At 44.3% G+C, this 14639-nt stretch overlaps 1 protein-coding gene across 6 annotated transcripts in view; it reads left to right on the forward strand.

Moving 5' to 3' along the window:
* Positions 1–14639, forward strand: part of NFAT5 (nuclear factor of activated T cells 5) — a 643105-nt gene that overhangs the window by 240847 nt on the left and 387619 nt on the right. The window lies entirely within an intron of this gene.

Here is a 14639-nt window from a genome sequence, read left to right on the forward strand (position 1 = left end):
GTAACTTATTTTATCTGAAAATGTGGCATCAAATTAGGGGGACAGTAGCCACCCAGAAATATGGAACATAAACCATTTTTTTTTTTATGTGTTTGCTTTGTCATTGATTAAATGGATAGTTATAGTCTTGATAAATCCAGTGGACAATTAATCCTTTAGATTGGTTCTTTGACTAAGTTTCTTGGTTGTATCATGCTTGATCCATGGATTAAATTGTCATTCGGTATTGTATTTGAACTCCGGGGATATATCCGAACTTAGTTTGTTGAGGCTCACATACATGGTCCTATTTCTATTTACTTTACTGAGTCATTTTATAGAGCACTCTGCATATTAAGTTTAAGATGGAAACGGAGGAAATAGTAATGAAATGAAGAATATTGTTCCTCATTTTGCGGGTGGATTGGATATTAGAAAAGGCATTGTCCTTTAACTCTGATGCACAGCTGATCTCGCAAAGAAAATAATTTGTACTGATCAGGCAATCCTGAAAGCCACTTTGGGGTCAGGTAAGTTATTGAATAAATAAAATTGACCCTGACCTGCACGGGCAGTTAGTGTAGGTGACACAAGTATCCACATTGAAAATTAAAAAATCAAGGGCCTACAAGCATTTGTGGCCCTTCCAAAACAAACATGTGAGATCCAGGCAAATTTCCATGTAGCATGATTTTACAACCCATGTCAGGGCTTGCAGTTCTTGAAGGCAGCAGTACTCTAGGGTAAAGGAAACTAATAGAGTTGAAGCACAATCACAACCCCATAACGATACAGAACCTTTCCCAGTTAGTCAACAGTACGGAAGAAGTATCCTGCAGGGTAGAGGCACAAAAGAATATATAATTGCATCTCTACATGTGCAGGTGTAAAATGAGGCATATTTTCAAACAGTAGGCTGAAATGCACACCCAACAGCTTGGAGTGCTTAGACTGTTCAGTAGAGTGTCTTCTAGGCTGTATCTCTACAGCAAGAGAAAATAAGTATGTTAAAAAATAGCTACCAAATCTTTGTCCTACTCCTATCATCAGCCTCATGGTTCACTTAAACTGTAATTGGAGTTAGAATAGTAATTCCTGGGCATACACTTCCTAATAAGGGTTTAGGATGGGTTGTTTTCATGTCATAAGTTAATTAAAGCCTAACATGAATTACAACAATTTAAAAAACAATAAAAGGAACAGAGAATTCAATGAGTATATCTAATACATTGATCAAAAAAACTTCAGACCAAGCAGAATAAAAGCTGCCAAAACTGGCTTATTAGCAAAAGTGCACAGTGCATTTGGTCAGATAGTCTTTATACTATAAGGTGTGCAATACGCCTTTAGACAGGCAAACATTGGATAGTGACCTTGCCGATCCTGACACACAGCTCTGCTGACCATAGAAGGCAGACAGCATTTCTGGAGACAGTCAATCCCTTACAAATGTCTGACATATTAGTTATTGGCTTGTGTAGGCGTTATTGGTTACACTTGTCATAAAACAAACCAGTAGACTTAAGATCTGCATATTAAACTGAAGTGGTGCCCCACCTAAATGCTCAGCTCTAGAATGAAGCGTGCAGTGCCCAAAAAGTGCATCTCGTGTAGTTCTAATGAATGCTGAGTGCCAAGATCACTGTGTGCAATCTAGGCCAGAGGTGCTTTTTACAAAATACCTTGCCTTCCCTGGCTCCTGAGTATTTACAGCCATATGCGCCATTGATGTGCTCATTTAGTTAATGAGTGGGCTAGCAGGACAATTTAAGCATTAGCATGTGGGAGCATAGCTTGTGCCTACATGTTGAGCAAAAGGAGATATCCAAAAAGTCTCTGTTTACCCGCTGGAGTGACTCGAAGTGCGTCCATTCGAGACCTTATTTATCATTGTCTTGCATTTATTGCAGTTTCTTTTCAGCCTTGATGAGGTATTTTACAAAGTGACAGGCCAGTTGTATGTCCGTGGGCGAGAAACAAGACAGAACCACTTGTTGGCAGGTCCGAAGACCTCTTTGTTTGAAGAGTGGCCCCACCGTTGCTTTTCTCTCCGCTACTAGCTCCTTACAAATGCATATGAGATGGACTAGAACTTCATTCCCGCACAGCCGACAGACTGTTACGGAAGGTTACGATCCTGGGGGATAGATGTAGACGTGAGGGTAAGGTGCCCAGCTGATAACTCAAGGATTTTCTTTTGAGTAGATTAGAAAATCCTGAACAGAAATACGGTTGTGGTTCAACTTTATGGTAGCCTACAGCACTACCCACCTATGAGTTATTTTGGCAACTGCTGCCTTGTCCTTTATCAGAGATGCATGATTCATGGTTTTGTTTACTGCGGTTTTAAAGCTGGTAAGCAAGGCTGACATTGCCCAGAGATCCTGAAGTTCAATTTGTGTTAAGGATTCATTGAGGTATCCTTGAGCAGGGGAGCCACTTCTAATTGTCAGTTCTGGCCACAGGAGAGAATTTGGTGTATTAAAAGAGGTATTCTTTATTTTAAACCAGTAGTTGATGTACGTGTCTCTTCTGGTGAAAGCCTGTCTTTGGAGACCAAACTCCAGCCTTACCTGAGCAGGAGAGGATTATTTGGGAAGGTAGAAGATCGTTCTGTAAGCCTTGGTGACCACCCGGTCAAGCACTTGAGCATCCCTCCCTCGTAGACCCTCACTGCTGTTGGTTAATAGCGGAATTAAATTTGCCTGGATTACTTGCAGTTGTGGGGCTAAGTTTGGTCCAGACACTTTTCTTTTTAGATTCTTTATGTATAGTGCAAAAGCAGTGCCCTTTCCCTCCAGAATGTCGCATTGCAATTGAAAGGTTCCTTTGTTATTAACAGCAATGACACCCAGATATTTATAAGAGGACACCGTCTCAAGAGTTTGGGCGAAAATACACCAGCTTGGGATCGTCCTTTTCTGGCTATTTTCAAACAGTGCTTTAGTTTCATCAAAATTAATTTTTTAACTGTTTGCAGTTGAGTAAGCATGAGTGGCATTCAAAAGACTTTGCAGCCAACTGGGGCCTGGCTTATTAGCACTAGGTCGTCTGCGTAGTGAAGATTTGAAATGGCTAGGTTACCCAACTTAAGAGCATTAGAATTGCATTGGTCCAAAGTTTCTATTAGATCAGCAAGAAAAAGATATAGTGTGGGGGCGAGGATGCAACCCTGCTTCAATCCTTTGGTAGTTGGTTTGCACTTTGAGAGATGTGTCCCTTATGCCAGCTTTACTTGCACCCAGGTGTCCGTACAAGAGTAGGTGGTATTTTCTGTTTCCTCCATAACATGCCATGATTAGTGTGGTCGAAGGCAGCCTGAAAGTCGATGAAGCAGAAGTGGAGGGGAGACTTGGCACAGACAGCTCCATCGACCAGCAGGGGCAGAGCCATTATATTTGTTATGGTTCCCACATTCTTGCGGAAGCAGGTCTGATTTATTAGGATGATATTTGTTGCTGTGGCCCAGGCTGTTAGCTCCTCCAGAATAGTGACGGTGAAGTATTTAGCTTCATTGTCGATTAGTGCCACAAGCCAATACTTTTTTGCACTGTTCTTGTCACCAAGCTTGTAATTCTGCAAAGATGATGAACCCTCTCCATAAAGCTGGGATGTTGGTGTCTTCCTCAATCTGTACGAATAGCAGCTCCAGGTGCTCTGACGAATAGTTGGCATCTTGCTTGTATACTGCCAGAGGTATCCCATTAGGGCCCGGGGCACCCTCCGTCTCCTTTTACGTAGCTGCTTCTGATTTAGTTGGCTTGATACTAGCGCTGTGGCTGTAGAATGAGCTTGACCAACTCCTCCGTCAGCAACTAGCCTTTCCTCAGTCTGCATTGGAGTGCAGTAGGGAGGTCTGATTGTCTGGCCCTTTCTGCCTCAGAGGGGCGTTGACTCCCCCACCCCCCTCGTTAGAGTTGAAGTGTTCCTGCAAGAAAATAAGCCAGGCGGCTTCAGACAGGTATGAATCCACTCCTAGATGAAATGGTTGTTGTAACTTGTTTACCTTCCCCCAGAATAGTGAGTAATCATTCCCCTTGATGTTGCAGAGAAGTTGTGCCCAAAATAATTCATCTCCTTCTCTTTTGTATGTCCAAATTAGTTTTTTTCAGGGCAGCTTTTTTCGCCTGAGATCCTATTGCAGATAGAGTTTACTTGGTTGCCAGCACAGTTTCCTGATAGTTTGTTTTATCAGTTTCTTGTATGATGTAACTTTTTTTTTGTTTGCTAGAAATATAAATTACTCCTTTCTTGTTGCATGTGGGGTCTTTTTACTGTTGTAGCAAATGTTTCCTCCATGCCTCCCAAATGGCTAACTGGTTTGGTGTTGCAGCTTGCAGTCCTTGTAGGATATTCTTGGTAGATGATAGGAAGGTGTCTATGGACGTGGCATTGTATTTGATTCTTTTATTGTTAATGGTGTATGCTACACTCTGAGGTTCAGCTATCATATGGGGAGGGTGGAGGTGTCCAGACCTTAAGTTGAGCATGAATATCTGAGGAAGATGGTCGCTAAAGTCCTCCGCCACCTGTTGATACGGGAGGATTTTGTGGAACAATGCTCAGCTAACAAAGGTATAATCTAACATAGATGAGGCCTTTGGGGAGTGAAATGTTGCTGCTGGAGGGTCGTCATTCGAAAAGCACCCATTTAGGACCCAGAAAAAGAGAAACCCCATTTCCTTCAGATATTTGCCAGTTTTGGTTAATTTACCCATTATGTTCTTCACTTGTTGTGGGATTCCTCATTGTGATAAATGGACCACTATGAAGTTGTCATCCGTTGTTCCTAGGAGATGTAAGTTAAAGTCCCCCTAAGAATAAGGTTAGGGTTTTTAGGGTCTTGTTCTTCATCCATCAGCCGTTTGATTTCGCTGATCACCAATTTGGAACCCTTTACATTGCCTTTAGGGTGCAGGTAGACATTTATATTCACTACCTATGTATCTTTGCTGTGTCTCCAGATCAGTAATCTGACTGCTTTTATCTTGATGTCTTCCACCGACTTCACTTGTAGCTGCTTTACTTCAGTAATGCTCATTATGGAAGTATAAATTGACATGCCACCCTTCGAGCGCCCAAATCTAGTGAGTTGGTGGGCCGGGATGTGATGTTCTGAGAAGCCCTCCACGTGGAATGGCTGTTCCAGCCATGTTTCCTGGAAAAGGATGATATCGAAAGATTGGAAAGAGTAGGACTTGTATGTCCGATGTTTTGCCCCCTAGCCCATTATTGTTCCAAGAGCAAATGTGTATGGGGCATTGCTCTTGTGGCATTCTTCCAAAGCTCTAGAGCTTTTCTTAATCTGTGATCTAGTCACTGCAGGTAAGCCTTGTCATGATGTGGTTATACTATTTATTGTGCGAGATAACCAGTGCCAATCTGGTGTGTTGGATCTAATTATATTTGTGCCTGGTTGAGAGTTATGCCTTGTTCTTCCAGCTGGTGGGGAGCTTCGCGCTCCCTTAAGAACTGAACATGTAGTTTTATAAGTGTTTGAGCAGTGTCTAGGCTGTTTTGTGGCAAGTAGAAGTTGTGGGTAGCCTGGGGCATGGTATGAAGTCACTGTTATGCCTCATTTTTCGAACAAAATCTGTTCTTCCAAGATCTTCCCAGCTATTTCAGCAGTAGCCTATGGGGCTTTCAATTTGCACGAATTCTGTTGCAAACAAGTCCAATGATTCCAAGTAGTTCTGATCCCTAATGGCTGCTATGAGGCGTACGATGTTTCCTCTGTTCACAATATTGTGTTTTCTTTGTGGTTTGTGTTCTGGTAGAAAGAGCAAGGTATTAGTGTTGAGGAAGGCATTTGAAGGAGGTGCAGTGACGTGTTGTCCCTGCTGAACAAATTCGCCCACGCTCATGCTGGATTCACTGCTCATGAAGTTGGGGAGAGGTGGATGCAGCGTATCTGGAGCTGACTCTGTCAGCTGGATTGCCTCCATGGCCCTTCCTGCTGCTAGGTGGGAAGTTGGGTTGTGGGCCCCCATCCATGTGGCTTCTCCTTCCCCAGCCCGGGATGGAATGTCACCTTATAGGGTTCCTGATTCTGGCATTGCAGCACCCATCACGTTATCATGTGGGAAGCCCTGTTCTGGTGCCACAACTGCCTTCAATATGGGGTGGGGAGATCCTTTTACCCTCTTTGAGATTCATTTTCTTTGGCCCGTCCTCTACTTCTGCCTGCTCTATGAAGTGGCTATATTGTTATCCTATGGCAGCTCCCTAATGACTGGGGAGCTTGTGGAGTCCGATCGGAAGTACTTGGTGATTACTTTTTTGCTGTTTCTACCCTTATTTTTCTGTTTCTGGCAAGTCTACTCATTGTTCCTTTGCTCGTGTGCCCTTTGTTCGTTTCCCTGGTGCAGGTTGCTTTCTGATCTTGTGCAGAGATCTCCCACAGAGGCCTTCAGTTGACTGAGTGCTTTTGTTGAGGTGTTTTTCCTTTCCCCTGTGACTTGATTTGCAGGGGAGCTGCAGTGCTTCCTTTGGGCCTCTTTTGTTGGAACCGCATGTGACTGGCGTTAGACTGTACTCGGTTCAGGGGAGATGATGGCCCTCCTGTTTTCGGTGGTCTGTTTAAGTTCGGGTAGTGGATTGCTTGTCATTGTTAGCATTATGGTTAGTTTGCCCAAGACTGGGCTGCAGGCGCAAGAGCAGCCTGCTTGGGATAGTTAAGAGTCAGTTTGAGCTTGCTGCCTCAGGTGGTTTAAATCAGTAAGATTGCCGTCTATTCCTACTACTGAAGCAACTAAGGAGTCAAGGATAGCTAGTTGAATGTCCATCTTGTCCGCCTGATATTGGAGGAATTTCACTGAGGTGTTTAAAAGGGGTGGCCAAATGGTATCAGGGAGCTGATCCTTTTCTTATCTTCTTTGGTCGCTATTCAAGGTGGTTCCTTCACCTACTCTAGACGGGACCATCAGCAATTTACTGGGGGAATTTTGTAGGCATGATGCAGCTAGTTCTTCCCACTCTTGTGTCATTAGATAAGAAATATTACAGCCGTTGTCGTTAAGCTCTTCTGTTTTCGCTGAATTGCTTCTTCTTTGCACACTTTAAAAAAAAATATATTATGACTTTTATAACATCAAAAACAGTCTACAGCTAAAGGATACATCTTATACATTTCATGTTTGACATCAATGTCGTTGTTTAGTACATAGTTTTCATTACAGTTAGCTCTGTCCCTCTCCATGCATCCAGTTGTCACAGGCAGAGACTAGCATGCACAGTGCTCTCTCCGTCCCCTCATCTTGACGAAAGGCCATGTTCATTCACGCTTCACCCCTCAGTCCCATTTCTCTTCACCTCATCCCCCTTACATGGACCTTGCATTCAGCTTAAATGACGGGTCAAGGGACTGCCCTTCCCTGTTGCTCAGGGTTGACTCATTCAGCCTCCCCTGTCTCTTTACCAATAAAATACATTTGGTATGGACCCAATAATTCTGTGGTTGGAGTCGTAGCAGAGCCAATTCATCAAATATTTCTGTGTGTTACACTAGGCCATATCCCGTTACCAATCTCCTAATGTTAGTAATGGACTCTGGTCCCATCATCGCTACACAGCTTTTTGTCAGTAGCAAGCCCATAGCAGTCAGCCTCCTTATCTACGTCTCTATCATATCCAAAATGTGCCAACATTGGCATGGCTACAAGCCCTATGTTCGTTATCTGTTCCAATTCTGTAAATACTTTGGACCAAAATTCGTGGATGCATGGGCAGTTTCATGCCATGTGTAGGAAATCCGCTTCCTCGTCCCCGCCTCTGGGACACTCCGCAGAGTCTCGGAGACTGTACCCCCATCATCTCATGGGGGTATAGTATACACGATTCAGATAATTAAAGTGAATCAACTTGTGCCTCCCCTTCAAGGATATGTTATGTTATGTTATGTTATATGGATTTATATAATGGATTTATATAACGCGTGACTGCCCAAGGCCCTCGCAGCGCTCAAAACCAAAACAGCAGCATCACACAGTAGTACCCCAGTAATCAAGCTCTAAATAACCATGTCTTTAAAGCCTTCCTAAAGGAGAGTTCTTTTGTCATTGCTCGATTGTTAAAAGGGAGAGAATTCCACAGTTTCGCTCCCTGATACGCAAGTGATCTTCCACCCCATCCAGCTTTCTTCTCTTTCGGAATCACTGCTAGCAATGCGGAGGAGGATCTGAGTGATCTATTTGGTGAGTAGAAGGAAGCTAGGGACCTTAGAATCTCTGGGCCGTGATTGTGCACCGGGAGCCAATGTAGCGAGGAAATTCCCGCCTTTATGGATTCTTTCTTGGGAACATCCAGCAGCAGACGAGTGGAGGCATTCTGCACCCTCTGCAATCTTTTAATAACATAGCTTGGTGAGCCAATGAACAAGGCGTTTCCGTAGTCAATCTGAGACCCAATCAGTGCCTGAACAATTAGTCTTTTAGCTACAAAGGGAAGAATCATGAAGGCCTTCCTCAGCATCCTAAGAAGGGCAAAGGAGGTTGCCGCTATCCTGTTTGTGTGATGAGACATTGAAAGCTGTGGATCCAGCCAGACCTGCAAACTTTTAATGAATTCTTTAACATACAGCACTCTACCTTCGTTATTTGCACAGACTTACTAGTTGATGAGTTGACTTGACAGAGACCTGGGCTGATGGTGTCCTTACAGGCAGGAGGTCCAGCGTCCCCCCTTTGCTCTGTTGTCTTTAACCTTGGGCCTTGTAAAGAAAGCTTCAGCCTCCATGGGTTGCTCCCTCCGGGGGCTCCTGATGAATGTCACAAGAGAAGCTGAAGCTATGTGATAATTTGGCCTGCCCCTCCGTACCCTTCTGTAAAATACTGGGCCATGGAGGTCTCCGTTTCCAAGGGTGATGAAGTTTCGCCTGCTGTGTTCTGGAGTGGGTAGGTTAAGGGATGACCTAAGCCTCTTTTGTGTCTTTTACATCCTCTGAGCCATTGATATCTATAAGTTCCAGGGAGCAGTTCATAGCGAGGATGCAATTCCCTGCCAGAACGGACACCTTGCTTTGATATTATCACTTCAGGTTTCAGGGGGGATGGGAGCCCCATAATTTCATTGTTGTAAGAGAATATCACTGAATCAGCATCCTTTAGAAAGGTGAATTTTGTATAGTTATTTGGTTGATGGCTGCGGGACTTTGCCCTTGTCAGTCCCCCTCCTGAGCTGGCTGTTCCTGGGCCTGTTATTGCTGTTGGGACCACTATGACCTGTGCCACGTCTTTTGCCAGGTTTTGTGCCAGCTCCACTAATATTCATGCCTTTGGCCTGTTGGTGGTGTTGGCTTTGTCGACTATCTTTCTTTCTACTGACTGCTGTGGGGACTGGCCCTCTTTCTGTGCCTGATCTCATTTTGTCTGTCAGCCAGCAGGAGAGCTGGATTGCTTTGAGGAGATGACTGCTGCTCCAGGCCCTCCTGGGCCTTCGCTTCCCGTTCTTTAGGTCGCAGTTGTAAGTTGCAGGGACATCCTGAGGACCTGGTTTGCTCCGATTATGCCCTTCCTCTCCCTTCAGCGAGAACGCTAGATAGGTGGACACGAACATGCACAGACTTATTTATTATTTATTGTTGTTTATTGTTAATATTATTGATGATTTATGATTCTGTTGCAGGGTGGCGGGTGGCAGGCACAGGCAGCAGCGTGAAAACATGTAGGCAGCTGGTAGAGCAAGCGCAAGTGCAGCAGGTGGCAGGCAAAAGCGGTACAGGCCCAATTTACCCTGCAGACAACCACTCCCAGTTAGGCAAGCAAGCCAAGGGAGCCCAGGAGCGGGTGAGCAGGTTAACTGCCACACGGGAGGGAGTCAGCGGCCCAGCGAGAATCCTCAATGCTGTTCTGCTGTGCCCCCATGCCATGCTGCACCCCACCCCTTTGGACATTTCAGTCCTTGGTTGGTTCTTCAGTGCTCTAGCAGCAGCCACTGCCATCTTCCCCTGGGCGAGTCTTCCACAAGGCCCACCCCGGGTCTCTGTACTCTGTTCCTCGCTCCACGCCGCCTCGCCTTCCGATTCTGCTGATCGACTTCTGGCTTCCGAAAGAGATCAACTTGGAGCCAGGCGCATGGCTTCAACAATCACGTCTGAAAAACCGTTCCATCTTTAGCTTTCATCTGTCCTTCGATAGGAGATGAGCAATAAAATCCTAAACAGAATCAGAATTCCTTATAAGGGTTTTTTGCATGGTCTTTGATTTGCAGACTCCCTTTTCACATGAAACTATTCACTTTGCATATTTTTATCAATGCTCTTGTTTTACATGAAATAAAATAAATAGACTGATCCTTGATATTTATAGCTTTTCTCATATTTTTGTATGTTCCCAAAAGTATGAGAAACATCTGTTCCAGAAGATGAACTGTTGGAGGGGTGAATCCAGACAACAAGAGCGCCAAAAAAGTATCGGTTCGGAGGTGTAACTCAAACAAAAAGAGTTTACTTTCTGTCCCAGAAGAGAAATCATTGGAAAGATAAATCCTGACAGCATGAACACTAAAACGGAATCATCTGCAGGGGAACTTGTTGCAGGTTGATGGCATTGCAAGTGTAGAGTGTCTAATTTAGTATAAAGTGCTTCTGTTTTGTCAACCTTCGATGAAACCTCAGACTATAGAATAGCATACCTCTTTGCACCAGTAAGAAAAGCAGCACTGTTAGGCGTAACAAGATCTTTACTAGGATTATTTTCAATTTTTCTCAGTCTCAATCCGTGGCATACCTGTCCTGAGGGGAATTTCGTCAAAGATTCAATATCCCAACAACAGAAATGTAGGTCACCTAATACAGCTGCTGGCTCTCAGAGCAAGCTAGTGGAAAATATGGGGATGCTGCTTACATAAACATTCCAGTGTGTTACAAAATTTATATTGTGAAAAGTATCAACATTCTCTGAAAAAAAGAAAAAGAGGAATGTTTGAACTGATCAGTATCTAGTCACAGACATATGGATAGTCGAAAGGATGAGTTGAAATCAATCTGGTGAGCGAGTATTTGACTGTGGCCCATGAAATCTACTCTGTAGTTATTCACCCCATAACAGTTGTAAAACTTCCCGTTTTCCAGAATTCTCAGGCTTTATGTACTGTACTCTGAAGACCTTGATCACAAAGGTATACATTATTAAAAATTATACTTGGAATCAGTATAAAGGAAATAGTGGAGTGAGAAAAGTTCAGTTGTTGACCTGATTTCTGAGGAAAAGGGCCAGTGGAAGTACAGAAGGGGAGAGCTGAAAAATGTGCACACTTTCAAAGTCCCTTACCAAGCTTAATTGCTTATATAGACCTAAATCCTATTGGTATTTAAGTGCTGTACATTGGCCCCCACAACATATCTTGAGGCCTAATGAATAAGAAGATGTTCAACTTATTTAAGTGCACTTAGGGCCTGTACATCCTTAAAATCGAAGGAAGTTGATTTCAAAGAACAGCAGCTTCCTCCTGCAAAACGCTTCTTTAATTATAGGATAACTCAAAGCTCCTAGTCATTTAAACTAAGATCCCCTTCTGGGTGTATACCACTGAAATGGTGAATTCCTGTGTTCTGGATAATCCTGATTGCTTACCATCACCAAAGCCCAATATTCACCTTTTTGAGGAAAATCATGATGGTAAAGCATTTTTATAGCTGGGTTCGGATGTGAGTAGTGTGAAGCTCCCGCACCTCTCTGGCCATGTGATTCTGGATTTTCTACAGTTTCATTGGGATCATCTTTAAAGCCACTAGCAAGAGTAAACCTGATAAATTCTTTCTTCATAATAGCCCTGTGGTTTTCTTACAAAAATGTTTTCAATCTTGTGAGAATTTGCAAATAAAAGCTACAGTTATCCATCAAGGGAACTCCGTTGATAATTAGCACGGAATGTTCCCAACCACGTGTAGGGAATCTGGAGCACCTTAATTTCAAAGTGCAAATAACATTTTGTGTAGCATCTTCACCTTACTTCGGAAAGGACAGAAAGTACATGTTACCAGAATGTATTATTTAGAAGCCTGAAAACAGGCTATATTGCCAATTTATTTACTTACTTTAAAAGATGGAAGAAAATACAGTCAGGCTTGACATATCACTAAAAAGAAAAAAATGACATTTAAAAATATCCTTCACAAACCCTTTTTATTTTATTTTAATGTAAACGATAGGGCGTTGTAATTGTGTAAACTACACAAATATAAAAACAACAAAACAACACTGAGCCTTAAAGGGCACCTTGACTTCTAGTGTCCCCTCATGCTTTGTAATTGGCAGTTGTCTCCGTTCTTTATTTCCGGCTCTTGCTGGCAGGATAGAAGAGCACTTACTTAGCCTTTTTAATTATATTTTCTTTTTAAAATCACTTCAGAACCTTTTTAAAGGTGATTCACTCAACATTCTTTAGGGTACAGAGTATTTTTCTCTAATTTCATGAGTGGAAATGTTTTTTATGTGTGCATAATACCATCTCTTTTTTGCTAACTACCAAGATTGTAGTAGAACAATGGCCAAACAGACCCTTAATTGATCTTTATCCTGCACTATAATTTTTGCACGAAATGCATCCTCACATCCATAGTGGACATGAGAACGCGTTCTCTCCAGGCACAAACTGAGATATAGCATGAGAAGATAAGCTTGCCTGGCCAGGGGGAATGGTAGAATGGTTAAAAAAAGAAGAATCCCTGGTGGGAGAAACATTTGGTGGATGAGGCTCTCTCTACCAGTTTCCCTGTCATGTCTCTGAGGACTCCCGCAGGGGGAAATCCAAAAAGAACAGGCCAGGTATGGAAGAACATCCTTGTTAGATATCAAGGACATGCACATCAAGAAGACATATACAGCACCTATTTGCTTGTTGTCTAGGAGAAGGGGACCTTAAATGTCGAGACATAGTTTGTCGTCAAGACACTGTTACACTGGGGAAAAGTAGACAGCAGAGTGACTTTGAAGGATGAAAGTGCACTGCCTTCCTCCAAAGCAGACTTTAAGCACTCTAGGACTAATTCACCTTCCAGCTGGCTTCTCCAGTCATCATATTGGATTCTCCTTCACCACCTAAAACACCCCTTCCTTTGCCACCTGCAGAGTCTTTTGTTCCTCCACCAGTAATTCCTTGGAAAATTCCTCCAGCCATGCCTACTAGGCCTCCACAAGCACCTGCTACAGTGACGCCTCCACTTAAGCATTACAGGTCTTCTTCCATATCTCCCATGGATTTTCAAGGTCTTATAACATGACCACATCCATACTCACGTATCCTTATAGACTCTCCTCCAATGAGGAAATCTCCTGTGGATGACATCAATACCTTTTAGGAGGTTCTTATAAGAGGTACCAACAAGTTGAATATCCCTCCTTCAACAACTACAGACTCAGCGTCTGTAATTTTTGAGACAGTGCACCAATGGTCCCTATCGAGGCTATTACTTGGTCTGATCCCTGGTTTCATTGAACCACCTATGGATCTTTTCCCGTCTCCGGCATCTTTCAAGGTGTGTCTCATTCTCATCTTTAGAAGAAATACAGACTGTCTAACCAGTCTCTGTTTTCCTCCTTTCATGTCTCCAGCTTACTCTGTCAATCAATCAATCAGTCACAACATTTGTAAAGCGCACTACGTACCCGTTAGGGTTTCAAGGCGCTGAGAAGGGGGGGGGGGGGAGGGGGGGTCTGCTACTGGTCGAAGAGCCAGGTCTTAACAAGTCTCCTGAAGGTGAGAAGGTTCTGGGTCTGTCGCAGGGAGGTCTGGAGGGTGTTCCAGGTCTTGGCGGCGAGGTAGGAGAAGGATCTGCCACCGGAGGTCTTGCGCTGGATGCGGGGGACGACGGCGAGGGCGGCGGAGCGGAGTTGGCAGGTGGGGGCGTAAAAGTTGAGTCTGTTGTTCAGGTAGGCTGGTCCGGTGTTGTGGAGTGCCTTGTGGGCGTGGGTGAGGAGTTTGAAGGTGATCCTCTTATCCACAGGGAGCCAGTGGAGGTCTCTCAGGTGGTGGGAGATGTGGCAGCGGCGGGGTACGTCGAGGACGAGTCGGGCGGAGGCGTTTTGGATGCGTTGGAGGCGTCGGATGTCTTTTGCTGGGTTGCCTGTGTAGAGTGCGTTGCCGTAGTCTAGTCTGCTGCTGACGAGGGCCTGGGTCACCGTTCTTCTGGTTTCCGACGGGATCCATTTGTAGATTCTGCAGAGCATGCAGAGTGTGTTGTAGCAGGAGGAGGAAACAGCGTTGACCTGCTTGGACATGTTGAGGGCGGAGTCGAGGACGAAGCCCAGGTTGCATGCGTGGTTGGCTGGCGTTGGCGGGGCTCCCAGTGCGGTGGGCCACCAGGAGTCGTCCCAGGCAGAGGGGGTGTGTCCGAGGATGAGGACCTCCGTCTTGTCGGAGTTCAACTTCAGGCGGCTGTGTTTCATCCACTCGGCAATGGACTTCATTCCCTCGTGGAGGTTGGCTTTGGTGATGTGGGGGTCTTTGGTTAGGGAGAGGATGAGCTGGGTGTCGTCGGCGTAAGAGAGAATGTTGAGGTTGTTCTGACGGGCCAGTTGTGCGAGGGGGAATTTAATATTTTCCTTTCATGTACCATGGATCGTCCTTTTGAGCTTATACTTAAGGTTTCTTTTCAACCCTCATCATGGCAAACTTCTTTTTCAGTCGCTATAAACTCTGCACTCAGAGAAATTGAAATGTTA

The sequence above is a fragment of the Pleurodeles waltl genome, chromosome 12 (assembly GCF_031143425.1).
Source record: "Pleurodeles waltl isolate 20211129_DDA chromosome 12, aPleWal1.hap1.20221129, whole genome shotgun sequence".
Classification (NCBI taxonomy): Eukaryota; Metazoa; Chordata; class Amphibia; order Caudata; family Salamandridae; genus Pleurodeles; species Pleurodeles waltl.